General features: G+C 47.3%; 1 protein-coding gene across 7 annotated transcripts in view; it reads left to right on the forward strand.

The window, feature by feature from the left end:
* Positions 1-14,078, forward strand: part of LOC123769798 (fibrous sheath CABYR-binding protein) — a 225,839-nt gene that overhangs the window by 77,989 nt on the left and 133,772 nt on the right. For 4 of the 7 annotated variants that reach the window (XR_011222097.1, XM_069301286.1, XM_069301287.1 and 1 more), the window contains exon 1: positions 1,449-1,646. The exons of the other annotated variants lie outside the window; for them this stretch is intronic. The gene's annotated coding sequence lies outside the window, so the exon portion shown is untranslated. Of the gene's footprint in view, positions 1-1,448; positions 1,647-14,078 lie in introns of those variants that run through there. 7 annotated transcript variants of the gene reach the window in all.

Consider the following 14,078-nt stretch of genomic DNA (forward strand, 5'->3'; position numbering starts at 1 on the left):
CAGGAGTAAGAGCAGCAGCAACAACAGCAGGAGTAAGAACAGCAGCAGGAGTAAGAGCAGCACCAACAGCAGCAGGAGTAAGAGCAGCAGCAACAACAGCAGGAGTAAGAGCAGCAGCAACAGCAGCAGGAGTAAGAGCAGCAGCAACAACAGCAGGAGTAAGAGCAGCAGCAACAGCAGCAGGAGTAAGAGCAGCAGCAACAACAGCAGGAGTAAGAGCAGCAGCAACAACAGCAGGAGTAAGAGCAGCAGCAACAACAGCAGGAGTAAGAGCAGCACCAACAGCAGCAGGAGTAAGAGCAGCACCAACAGCAGCAGGAGTAAGAGCAGCAGCAACAACAGCAGGAGTAAGAGCAGCAGCAACAGCAGCAGGAGTAAGAGCAGCACCAACAGCAGCAGGAGTAAGAGCAGCAGCAACAGCAGCAGGAGTAAGAGCAGGAATAAGAGCAGCTACAACAGCAGCAGCAACAACAGCAGCAAAAACAGCAGCAGGATTAAGAGCAGCAACAACAGCAGCAGGAATAAGAGCAGCAACAACAGCAGCAGGAGTAAGAGCAGCAACAACAGCAGCAGCAACAACAGTAGCAATAACAGCAGCAGCAGGAGCAGCAGCAGCAGCAGCTGGAGTAACAAAGGAGGCATGCCAGTAGAAGGACGGATACGCCCCCGGCAGGACTTCAGGTGGATGGCCTCTACACAATATCCAACACACGCTAATTCACATTATTTTACACCCAATAGGTGTTAACTGATGCCTAGCTCTCAGATAATGGCAGGCGCTGCCAGCCATTATATACGCTGTCAACCATTAGTTGAATAATTAATATATGTATTAATGATATGTTTTCCATTCAGACTTCTTGAAAGCTTTGAACAATCCAGGGGCCCACATGTTTATAAACACCTGGATTATATAAATTATGTACACATTATAGCTGTTTTGAATGACATTTCCGCTGTAATAAATGAAGAGCTATCATTTATACTAATTACCAATTATGTAGTAGGATTTTTGTTTTTAAATTTCGAGACAATTGTCTTGAGCCGTTGACACCAGTTTGCTGATTTCAAATTCCTCAACGATCATATTTTTTTTTAGTATGAATAACTTGGAAAACAAGAATTATCTTGTGATGTATAATAAAAATAGCTGATATAAACGGTTGTATAGTTTTTAACAGTCGTGTGTATGGACTAGTAAATATGGTATAATAGACAATTTTAGGGAGGAGTTGCTGATTTAACATCCTTCGATGATCTTTAATTCCTAGCATTAGGGGGTTGAACAAGCCAATTTAATGTAATGTTTTATTAGACAAAAAATAGATTTTTGTTATATGGTTATATAGTTTTAAAACCAGTATGGGAGTAGTAGAATAGGGGATATAATGGGGTGTTTGGGGAGGGCGTGTGGCGGGAAGAAGAGCAGGAGTAGGGGTGAGGTCCACCCGGCCAACAGCCCACAGTTCTCAACGAGCAGTGCCCGTGGGAGGTCTTGTACCGTCGTGTCTGGTCTGTGCTCAATTAATATCTCGCTTGGTGTGGAAATATATACAGTGGGTGTGTGTGTGTGCGTACGTGGTGCGGCTCTAGGGCGGAAAGGAACTCTTGAGGGGTCGAGTGTGAGGCGGAGAGCGATATAAGAGGTGAGTTATGTGTGAGTGTGTGTGTGCCGGTGGCGGCTTGGTTCAAGCCGCCGCTTGTCTTCTTTTTCCCCGCCACGTGAGAAACATCTGTCAATTGCGCGCCATTTTGCTGTTTTGCGCGCCAAAATGGTGTATTACTCGTATTTACCGCCGAATTAGGCTTCCAGGAGTATAAAATGTGTGGTTTTCCTATATATTAAGGTGTGAGAAGCCGGTCAAAAGTCAGTCTAGAAGTCAAATCTTTGTTTCATAGCGGACAAAAGCTTTTTAAGCCCAAATAGTCTTTTCTTGGTTTAAAATACTTGTATAAACCTTTAGGTCGGCTTGCTCTTACTATAAGCCACATCTAGCTAGTTTTGTGTATGCCAAGCATACACAAATAAAAAATATCATACAGGATATATGGTGTAAATCTATTTTCCTTGCTATCAATTGTAGTCTAAATATCCAGTTCGTAAGGCACTAACAACCTTGGTTGTTTATTTATCATTGTTCTTCTGGTAGCCGTAGGCCTATTTGTGGTTAAAGGGTCTATGGTGTGGTGGGTCAGAGCGGGTCTTGGTCTGGAAAGGGGGGGGGGTTAATTTCCAATTCCTGGTTGGTTTGGAGCAGCGGTGAGGTCTGCCCTGGTGTAAAGGAAAAGGGGGGGGGGGGGGTCATATTAATTAATGGGGGATCTATCTGGCTCTTGGTTTAGGGTGAAGGGGGGTTGGTCTAGCTCTTGGTTTAGGGTGAAGGGGGGTTGGTCTAGCTCTTGGTTTAGGGTGAAGGGGGGTTGGTCTGGCTCTTGGTTTAGGGTGAAGGGGGTGGTCTGGCTCTTGGTTTAGGGTGGTGGTGGTGGTCTGGCTCTTGGTTTAGGGTGAAAGGGGGGTCTGGCTTTTGGTTTAGGGTGAAAGGGGGGTCTGGCTCTTGGTTTAGGGTGAAGGGGGTGGTCTGGCTCTTGGTTTAGGGTGAAGGGGGTGGTCTGGCTCTTGGTTTAGGGTGAAGGGGGTGGTCTGGCTCTTGGTTTAGGGTGAAGGGGGTGGTCTGGCTCTTGGTTTAGGGTGAAGGGGGTGGTCTGGCTCTTGGTTTAGGGTGAAGGGGGTGGTCTGGCTCTTGGTTTAGGGTGAAGGGGGTGGTCTGGCTCTTGGTTTAGGGTGAAGGGGGTGGTCTGGCTCTTGGTTTAGGGTGAAGGGGGTCTAGCTCTTGGTTTAGGGTGAAGGGGGTGGTCTAGCTCTTGGTTTAGGGTGAAGGGGGTGGTCTGGCTCTTGGTTTAGGGTGAAGGGGGTGGTCTGGCTCTTGGTTTAGGGTGAAGGGGGTCTAGCTCTTGGTTTAGGGTGAAGGGGGTGGTCTAGCTCTTGGTTTAGGGTGAAGGGGGTGGTCTGGCTCTTGGTTTAGGGTGAAGGGGGTGGTCTGGCTCTTGGTTTAGGGTGAAGGGGGTGGTCTGGCTCTTGGTTTAGGGTGAAGGGGGTGGTCTGGCTCTTGGTTTAGGGTGAAGGGGGTGGTCTGGCTCTTGGTTTAGGGTGAAGGGGGTGGTCTGGCTCTTGGTTTAGGGTGAAGGGGGTGGTCTGGCTCTTGGTTTAGGGTGAAGGGGGTGGTCTGGCTCTTGGTTTAGGGTGAAGGGGGTGGTCTGGCTCTTGGTTTAGGGTGAAGGGGGTGGTCTGGCTCTTGGTTTAGGGTGAAGGGGGTGGTCTGGCTCTTGGTTTAGGGTGAAGGGGTGGTCTGGCTCTTGGTTTAGGGTGAAGGGGTGGTCTGGCTCTTGGTTTAGGTTGAAGGGGGTCTAGCTCTTGGTTTAGGTGAAAGGGGGGTCAGTCATATTCTCCTGGTCTGGGAATAGGGGGGGGGCAAGGTCGACCATACCCCTAGTCTTCGGGGAGGGTGTTGGGAAGGGGGGGGGGTCAGGCCCCACCCCTGGTGTGGGGGGATGGGAAGGGTGGGCTCGGCCACACCCGTGGTCAAAGGGGGGGTGGGGGGGTCTGAAGGGTGAGCTCGGCCACACCATGGACTAGGGTTTATCTCTCTTGGATGTCTGGGGTCCCACTTTTTTGTCTGGGGAGGGGGGAGTGTGGGGTGGGGTCGGTCGCTCTTGGTGGGGGTGGAAGGTTGGGACGTGGTCTATCACTCTTGGTCGGTTGTGGGGTCTGGTTGACGGAGTAATCCATAAACCAAGTACAGTAGTACATTTGTGTTCACTCATTTTGTGTACCCCGTCCGCATGACTGGTCAGTAGCGGCCATTTTGAGGGTGTGATCCTCTTGTACTAGGTGCACCCTTGACGCTGACTCCAGTCAGTCCCACTCAATTTAGTGGTTATAGAAGCTGTTGACCTTGGTTACTCGACTTGGGTAGAATACCATCTTGTCTTCAACTTTGCTCCCGTGACCTTGAAGACTTTGCAGTCTCATCCGTTGTTCAAGTCTGAAGCTGGTATTCACCTAGTTGTGCTTGCGGGGGTTGAGCTCTGCTCTTTCGCCCGCCTCTCAACGGTTACTATTTGTTTTCCCCACATCACACATTTTTGTGTATTACAGTATTTAACCAGCACAGTATTTAACGCCCAAGGCTTGAGTGCTTTGGCTGAAATGTAAGTTTAATCCAAATAGTACACAAGACTTCAATAACACATTTTAAACGTGAAAATTTGATGTTAATTGAACACTAACAATCTTGGCCGCGCTTTAAAAGTTGTCATGAAACGACTTGAGTTAGTAAGGTGTGGGAGGAAGTGCGTGGTGTTTCCTGCCATGCTAGTCCCCCCTCTTCGTCAGTCTTCGGCATGGCGGGAGTCTTGCCACAAGATGGAGGCAGAGACTGGTTGTCACAGATATGGCGTAAGTGTGTACAGGTAACGCCCAGTTCTCTGGATACATGTGACAGGCTGAACAGCCCAGAGGGCGCTCTTTCTGTCATTGTATTTGGCGTGATGCAGAAGCTGCTATGGCGGTATGTTCACTGGAGTGAATGACATAACATAAGAACAAAGGTAACTGCAGAAGGCCTATTTTCCCCATACGAGGCAGCTCCTATTTACAACCACCCAATCCCACTCATATACATGTCCATCCCACGCTTGAAACAATCGAGGGACCACACCTCCACTACGTGACGCGGTAATTGGTTCCACAAATCAACACTCCTTGATTTGACCCAGCGGGCGTTCTAACTATTCATTGCAATGTTATGCTTGCTGCTTCAGGGAAGAAAAATAAAACTAGCAGCTGAGTGGACAGCGCTAGGGATTTGTAGGCCTAAGGTTCCGGGTTCGATCCGCGTTGGAGGCGGAAACAAATGGGCAGTTTTCACCCAGATGCCCTTGTTCACCTAGCAGTAAATAGGTACCCGGAAGTTAGACAGCTGCTACGGGCTGCTTCCTGGGTGTGTGTAAGAGGCAGAGGACCGGGTCGCAGGGGACGCTAAGCCCCGAAATCATCTCAAGATAACCAAGATAGCTTGGTTGGTTTGTGTTGCATGTTCTCCCCCTACCTCCTCATAACCTTACATTGTGAGGTAGCCCCACAGTCAGAGGCGTGACTCGTAGCCTAAAGACCTTAAGCTGACATACACGTTTGTAAACTTGTAAACTCCGCTTGCAGACTACATGGCAAATAGTCCCGTGTATCAATCGGTTGTCAGATGTATCTAAATGGCCTAATGAACACGTGTAGTCTTCATTAGGTTCTTGCACATTCACTAGTGCAAGATCCATTTAGATCTTGCACTAGTGAAAACTGAAAATTTATTTAAAGATTTTTTTTTAAGAAAGGCGGCGTTGGCAGAGCTGTGGGCGTCGTTAGTGGCGTGACCTTGATAGTCGTCCCGGGAAAGTTGTTGCTTAGGGTGGGTTGGTGGCTCCCGTTATCCTGGGGCTGTGTTCCTTCACCTAGTTGTGCTTGCGGGGGCTGAGCTTCGTATCTTTGATCCCACCACTCGCATGTCAATCAACTGATGTAGATTCCCACGAGTATTGGGCTCTTGATCATATCTACCTTTGAAACGTGTCTACATTTGTGTGCCCGTGTTCGGTCGCTCGCGTCCTTCGTGAACCACATCTGCCCTAAGGTAGACACGTGCCCATCAGCGAGTTGGTGTTAAATGGAGATGCAGCAGTGTACTTGGAGGCCCGGACAGCCTCCCCCGACCAGCTGCTGGGGAGGGTCGGACGGACGGCCGGCATTTCCTGCCAGGAATGTCGAGCACAGTAAGGCGTGGAGGAGTCTTGTTTAGCTTCTTGGTTCGTGAAAATGTCCGGGTTTAGTCATGTTGTACAAGAGACCGGCTGTCAAGGCTGAGTTAAAATGATCATGTATATCGTTAGGACGTGATGTTTTAGCTTGGCCCGTGCTGGGAAAGCTTAGGTGGGTAACAATTGAATAGTCCTAATCTAATTATGCCCTAATGAAGACCATGAGCCGCGGCCTCGCAAGCTTTTTGAAGTATAATATTAGGTTTTCGTGTGATTCGCCTTCAAGGTGTTCATAAATTTTAAACATTGTACATACTCGGAGAGTTCTAGATGTACTTCTCTCCAAGCCAGACTTGTCTTTAGATGGCTTATCTTTATATCTTGTACTTCAAAAGTCCAGCGGTATCTAGCTGTTGCTTAGTGGTCCACAAGCTTCTGATTCATTAAAACGCGGATGGTCCGGCACTTAGTGCTTTTTTATAAAAAAAATGTATATATTTTTTTTTCCTCCTTTAGGAACTTGTCTAAACGTTTCTTAAACGTTACCTTGCGCTGATTCAGCGGACCAACGTGCTCCGTGGCCCGGCCACTGGTTTGGTTAACCCTCTAGGCCCGTATGGTGGTTTTCTCTTAAATCGCAAGGTTCAGGATCTACCTTGGGCAATTCTTTGATTACTGGCTTACGGATTACGTTCGCAAGAGCTATCACTCGATTTAGCATGTATATTGCTAGTTACGAAGCCGTCTGTGGTGACCTAAATTAGAGGAAATACTGTAGTTGATAGTCTTGCTTACCAGTGTCAACTGTTCACTGTCGTGTAGACCTGTTACCATTAGGGTTATGCTAACTTGATGTGCAATGGGTCCCAGATTACAGTTCCTCAAGAATTTGCAAACGACTTGGGGGGGGGGGGGGTACAACCTTGCCATCTTTATTTTTTTTGTGATTGTCAGGAACTCGTTCGCAGAGTATCCAAGCATTTCAAATTTACTCAGCCTGCAGGAAGACATTTTGAGTGAAGTGTGATCACGCACTAAAAATTGAATTTAATGAACTGTCATTTAGATGTTTTGACAAGATTGGCGTGGTATCAGCCCGGGACTTTTTAATTTTTTTTTCTATAACCCCGGCCGAATTTAAAGAACATTTTTGCTTTAATATGGGCCAACTTGGTTAATTCTAATTACCGTACCCGCGGTCCGGTCTCGGATCAGGCCTTCTGATTCAGGCTACAGAGCCTGACATACACAACCATAGGCCAGGGAAGAGCTTCTCACAGGAAGAGTATGGCGGCCAAAGGAACCAACAACATTTTTCCGGAGGGCTAAAAAAAACTTCACGAATAAATTACTGAATGCGTAAATAATAAACAAATTCTGGGTTCAGATTGAATCTTGAATACTTGTTTTGCAGTTTTATATTTCGGTATATTCTTTGTTACTTCCTTGTAGTTGTCTCCCTTTACATATTTACCTGTAATATTTTTTTGTACAGAAATGATTTTGTAGGAAGTGTTATTTTACCCCCCCCCCCTCCCACCCTCCCCCCCCTCCCCCCCAGGCGTGTTGTGATCATTTCCACTGTCCTTATAATGATAGAATATTGCTCGACATACGTAAAAAAAAATCTAAAGTAAATTTTGATTACTTTAATTTTGAACTTTTTAATGAACTTTGAATAATTTATTTACTTTTGATTTAATTTTGAGTTTTCAAAACTGGATTAATGAGTGGTGGAATTCGCGCACTGGGGACTCAGGCTCAGTAGAAATGGGGAAGACTGATAAATAAGGTTGGTCCCCCTGCAGATGGGAGTAGGGGAGAGGACCAGGAATTTGGCCTTCCCAGTCAGATGTAAATGGAGAGCACATTAAATGGCACTCAAAAATAGGCAGTGATAAAAAATTGAGCCATTGGCTTAGGCCTTAAACTAGCTTGTCAGCTGGTGACGGCAAGTGTCATTTGTCACTTGACAAGAACAAAGTGATACAGGTGGTTTAAAGTGCCATAGAAAAAAAAGGTAGTGGTGGGGCAGATAATGGTTCCTGAAGTGTTAAGAGGAAATGAAATGTGGGGGGAGAGGATATCTTGTAACGACCTAGGGAGTGTTCAACTTGTGAACAGAATGTTTATTTTTAGATCTCTTCATACTGGAAGAAGGCAGCCGTTCTTGTGTTTAAAACGGATGTGCAGTGGATGCCGTTCTTGGTCACTTAAAGGACGTGGACACGCTGGCTGCGTCCCGGCGCACCAGTAGGGGCGAGCACTCAAGAACGTGGCACTTTTTGTTAGCGTAGACGATTTTTCCTCATACCTGATTTGTTTTTTTTAGGACTTTAATATTTAGAATGTCATGTGAATGAGGCAAAGTACTTGGGCTAGGCCAACTAATATGGTTCATTATGTATTAAGACTATTTACTTGTGGCGGATGGTAGGCAACACAGTTTTTTCTGCCACTTACGTAACCGTGTAATTACAGTGTGATGGTTTCGGGGCTTAGCGTCCCTGCGGCCCGGTCGTCGACCAGGCCTTGTTGTTGCTGGACTAGTCGACCAGGCTGTTGGACGCGGTTGTTCGCAGCCTGACGTACGAGTCAGTCTGGTTGATCATGTATCCTTTGTAGGTGTTTATCCAGTTCAATCTTGAACACTGTGAGGGATCAGCCAGTTCTGTCCCTTATGTGTAGTGGAAGCGTGTTGAACGTTCTCGGGCCTCCGATGTTGATAGTATCTATTGTAGTCGGTGGTTGGTCTGGGGTCTTGGCATAACACGGGGTTATCTTGATGATTTCCGGAGTTTAGTGTCCCCGCGGCCCGGTCCTCGACCAGGCCTCCAACCCCAGGAAGCAGCCCGTGACAGCTGACTAACTCACAGGTACCTATTTACTGCTAGGTAACTGGGGCATCAGGGTGAAAGAAACTGCCCATTGTTTCTCACCGGCGCCCGGGACCACAGGATCACGCGCCCAGCGTTGTGTCCGCTCAGCCACCGGCTCCCCGCCAGGGTGCCAGAGGTGCGGTTCTGGCCGCATGCGTCTGGGTGTTGTCTGCTTACCATCTTGACCCCGAGGGCGGAGTACTCTTTATTTGCGTGGGTGATGAAGCGCAGCTCTTGGGTCCCGCCTCTCAACCCTTAATATAGTTGAGCCTGTTGAGCTCCCTGACCACGCTGCCTGGCTAGAGGTCTGGTCAACCAGGCTGTTAGACGCCGCTACTCAGTCTGACGTATGCAGACTTTGAATTATGAACTATTTAAAATGTGACAATTACGACAGCATAATCTTATTGGTCAATGTTCTAAATCTTAATTGTAGGATACATGAGCAACTGGGCTGTAGATTCATATGTCTGACTGCGAGTAGCAGCGTCTAACAGCCTGGTTGACCAGATTAGCAAGGCAGTGTGCTCAGCCTGGTCGCACAGCTTTAAATGTAAATAATACCGCCCAATTGGTTCAATACCTATACTATCTAGTAAGGGTCGAAAGGCGGGACCCAAGAGCCGTGGCTCATCTGCCATGAGTAGTGTTACAGGGTCTAGCTGACCTAAGAGTAGCCCCTCCCAACCCCCCCCCCCCCTCGACGAGTGGCTCCAGGCTAAAGAGACAGATCCAGTTGGACATTCAGATCCATAGATCTACTTTGGGGAGTAGAACAACTCCCAGAACCCCATCAAGCAAGCAGTTCATCCCTCTAGATGAAAGAATTGTACGGGGGATATCTGTCCAGGTTGGAACAAAAGGATGGGCGTTTTCTTCCTACATGAATAAATGAAATGTTGTTAGTGGAGTACCTCAGGGCTCTGTCCTGGGACCTCTGTTGTTTATAATATATATAAATGATTTAGATTCAGGTTTGAGTAGCAAAATTTGCAAATTTGCCGATGATACGAAAATCGGTAGGGAAATTAATTCGGAGGACGACTCTATCACTTCAAGTTGATCTAGATAGGGTTTTGAAATGGTCAAAGGATTGGCAAATGCAGTTTAACGCTGATAAATGTAAAGTTCTGAGGCTAGGTAACGATGTTAGTTACAAGATACAAGCTAGATGGTGTTGAGATTGCGAAGTCGGATTGCGAAAGGGATCTGGGAGTTATGATTAGTAAGAATTTAAAACAAAAGGATCAATGCATGAATGTTCGTAATAAGGCGAATAGGACACTGGGATTTATTAATCGAAGCGTTAGTAACAAGACACCTGGTGTGGTTCTTAAGCTATATCTTGCTCTGGTTAGGCCCCATTTAGATTATGCAGTACAGTTTTGGTCGCCGTATTATAGAATGGATATAAATTCACTTGAACGTGTCCAACGTAGGATGATGAAGTTAATTCCCCAAATTAGAAATCTTTCATATGAAGAAAGATTAACAAAGCTTAAGTTGCATTCACTGGAAAGGCGAAGAGTTAGGGGTGACATGATAGAGGTTTACAAGTGGATGAATGGACATAACAGGGGGGATATTAATAGGGTATTAAAAATATCAACACAATACAGAACACGAAACAATGGGTATAAATTGGATAAGTTTAGACTTAGGAAAGACTTGGGTAAATACTGGTTCAGTAACAGGGTTAGTGATTTGTGGAACCAACTGCCGCGTAACGTGGTGGTGGGGTCCCTCGATTATTTCAAGCGCGGGTTGGACAAGTATGAGTGGGATTGGGTGGTTATAGATAGGAGCTGCCTCGTATGGGCCAATAGGCCTTCTGCAGTTACCTTTGTTCTTATGTTCTTATGAACAGGCGACCTGTTCTTTAGTGCCAATATGAAGCAAAGCCTCCGTAGATCCTGTTCTTCTGTTCCAACATGGTATGGAGGCTTTGTAGTAGATCCTGCTCCCAGAGTCTACTCCAGTTGTACCTGGCGTAGATTGCAGTAGCCATCTACACGTGGCGTAGATTGCAGTAGCCATCTACACGTGGCGTAGATTGCAGTAGCCATCTACACGTGGCGTAGATTGCAGTAGCCATCTACACGTGGCGTAGATTGCAGTAGCCATCTACACGTGGCGTAGATTGCAGTAGCCATCTACACGTGGCGTAGATTGCAGTAGCCATCTACACGTGGCGTAGATTGCAGTAGCCATCTACACAGCCTTGCAGAGCAGCCGAGGGTGTAGAAAGAGGCAAATGGTTGGTAGTAAACCAGGAAAAGGATGTCGGTTAGTAGTACTTAAATAGCCTAGGGTAGAGGGGCACGATGAACGGATGTGGGGGAGGGGGGTGGGGTGTAGTACCCGCCGCCCCCCCCCATCATAGGGGAGGCAGGAAGTGTCACCACTTCTCCCCACCCTTAGCATTTAAACAGCCTCTTCCTAGGCCTATCCCATAACACTTCCGTTTGTCCCCTCCTCCCCCTTGGCCTTTTGCAACCAAAATGGTTGCAGTGACTAGTTTGATAATATTTTCCATCCCTTAGTTTGGTTCCTCTCTGCTCCTAGAACGGAGCAACAAAACAACTAGATTGTTTCCTCCAAGGAGTGCCGGACCAACCGGGCTGTGGTAGGTATGTGGGCCTGTGGCCCTCCAAGCAACAGCACCCAATCTCTCAAAAGTCAAGCCTGGCCTCGGGTCGGGCTTGGAAGTAGAACAACTCCCAGAACCCCATCAACCAGATATCAACCCGGTATCCTATTTTCCCCATTGAAACTATGTACAGTTCTTGCACACCCTCGTTAATATAATCACAAATGGGGCAGTAGGTAAAAGATGGTAAAACCTGCAGGCGGCTTGTTACAAGTTTCGTAATTGGACACACTAATGCTTAACGACTGGTGGCCCAGGCACTGGCAGGCTAGTATCACTCGTTCGCAAGCACAGGACCAGAAGCAGTTGTGCTGTAGTGAGTGTTGAAGTGCCGGATGGAGAGGATTCCCCACAGTTGCGTCAGTGGCCCTCCTCAGGCTGGTGAACATGAACCTGTGTGTGGGGCCGGGGGTAGGAAGGTGGAGGGGCGACTGGAAGATGGTTGCCTGGAGGATATAGATGTATGTCACTTGGCCATAAACTATTAACACAAGACAGAACACAAAACAATGGGTATAAATGGGATAAGTTTAGATTTAGGAAAGACTTGGGTAAATACTGGTTCAGTAACAGGGTTGTTGATTTGTGGAACCAATTGCCGCGTAACGTGGTGGTGGGGTCCCTCGATTGTTTCAAGCGCGGGTTGGACAAGTATATGAGTGGGATTGGGTGGTTATAGATAGGAGCTGCCTCGCATGGGCCAATAGGCCTTCTGCAGCTACCTTTGTTCTTATGTTCTTATTTAAACTACTCAAGCACAGTGTTAAGACTGCACCAGCGCGGACTGATTGTCCTGACAATCATAGCAAAGGTTTCAGAGCGTCGAGCGCACAGTCTCTTGCCGCTGGATCAATGTTCAAACTATTTATACATTCAGGGCAGGATAGAGGTGTTAGGATTAGTTTTCAATTGGTACAGCGACGGCCTCACTTTTTGCAGGTTGTTTTCGATCCCAGGTGGTCAAAGTGGTCGGGCTTCGCTCTTTCAGTGCGTCCTATTCCAGCTCCGTCTTCAGTGGACGATCCCCTTGGCGTGGTTGGCGTCCTATAACCCGCTCTCGCACAAGACAGCTCTTCTGTTTTATTAAACAATAGAGATTTTATACAAAATTTGACTATCCTGAGTTACTTTACAATTTAAATATTTTAATTTTGTTTTATTTTATAAAACTAATATCAATATAGGTATAGGTTAAGTACTAATTGTAATAACATGCTAAGAAGGTTAGGTTAGGTCGTGGTTTTCTATTCAGCTTTTCAGGTAAACTCAAATGTTCACAATAAATTAGTATATCACATATGTACTAATTCATAGTCAAAATATTAACTATAAGCAAATGCGAGAACGGGTTGCGTCGTGAGGCTGCGCACGCACGCACGAAACTACACCCAGGGTGGGTTAGCCGGGTGGAATTCCGTCCCAAGAGCTCTTTACCTGGAGCCAGAGGGCGGGCGGTCTGGACGATGCTGCTGCCTCTCGCCTCACCCTCGCCAGCCTCTCCTCACCCTCGCCTCACCCTCGCCAGCCTCGCCTCACCCTCGCCTCACCCTCGCCAGCCTCGCCTCACAACCACTACTGACAAGATGTGGTTGAATTGAAGCCATACATTGGTATGGAACTCGTGTCCCCGTGTTCATATTACTAGTATCGGCCAGATTTAATCTTGGCTAGTGCTAAGTGTTCTTATTGGTCCCGACTAGTTGAGCGGTGTAGATGTCCCCCCCCCCCCTTCCCTCGCCCATCCCCTCCATGTTTTTGTTACCACTACCTAATCTTTACTCCCCATGGGCCTCCCTCTACCCTCTTCCTCTCGTATCCCCATGTTCCTTGCACCTCCCATACCTCTGTCAACCCTCCCCCCCCCTCCCCCCCCCTCCCCTCACCGTTTTTCCTTCCACCTGGTCTTCTGCCCTCATTTCCTCCCCCCTCTTCATCCCCTCACTTTCCCAGCAAATGAGTAATTACCATCCTGCAAACCCGTTTGAAAAACCGGTTGGTGCTATTGGTCTTATATCTGGTGCCGCCGATCAGAGGGTCAGGGTTCGCAGATGGTATCCGGCTTGAGAGCCGGATATTTAGCCTTCTAATTTTGTTCGTCTTTAGTTTGGAAACCATTGTCAAATTATGGATCAAGTTACAGGGAAACAAGACATGGGATCAGTATTGTTTCAAGCGTAGGTTAGACCAATGTGTGTGAGCAAATACGAGTGTTTGGGTGGATACAAATAGCTCTTCATTTATGGGATAAATTACATGATAACAAGTGAGATCGCTGGGGGTGTTTCAAGCGTAGGTTAGGCATGAATCCAAACTCGCTCATACACACTTAGCGTTGTTAATGGATTTGTTTAACAGCCTTCTTTGTAGGCTTGAGTGGTAGGTTTTTAGTGGCTGGTGTCGCCCTTCAAGTGGTACTTGAACCACTGTTGGCTCGAGTTGTTCTCTCTCTCGAGGCGATACAAGGAGAAAGTGCTAAGCCAGTGTGACTTAGCACTTGAGGGGACGTGGGGAGCGAGCGGAGGAATGGTGCCCATCAACTTGAACCATTGGGGATCGAACTCCGACCCTGCAAGAAGCCAGGTTGTGAGGCTGCTTCAGTGAAGTGGTTGGTTTTCATCCAGGTCACAAGTTTGGCGCACACAAAAAAGGAACAGTTTTACCTAACAAATGTGCGAACCCAAACAACCCACCCAACCTAGTGTCTCAGACATATCAAGCGTAGATATGTCGAGCCCCTTTCA

This window comes from Procambarus clarkii, chromosome 45 (genome assembly GCF_040958095.1).
Source record: "Procambarus clarkii isolate CNS0578487 chromosome 45, FALCON_Pclarkii_2.0, whole genome shotgun sequence".
NCBI classification, from domain to species: Eukaryota; Metazoa; Arthropoda; class Malacostraca; order Decapoda; family Cambaridae; genus Procambarus; species Procambarus clarkii.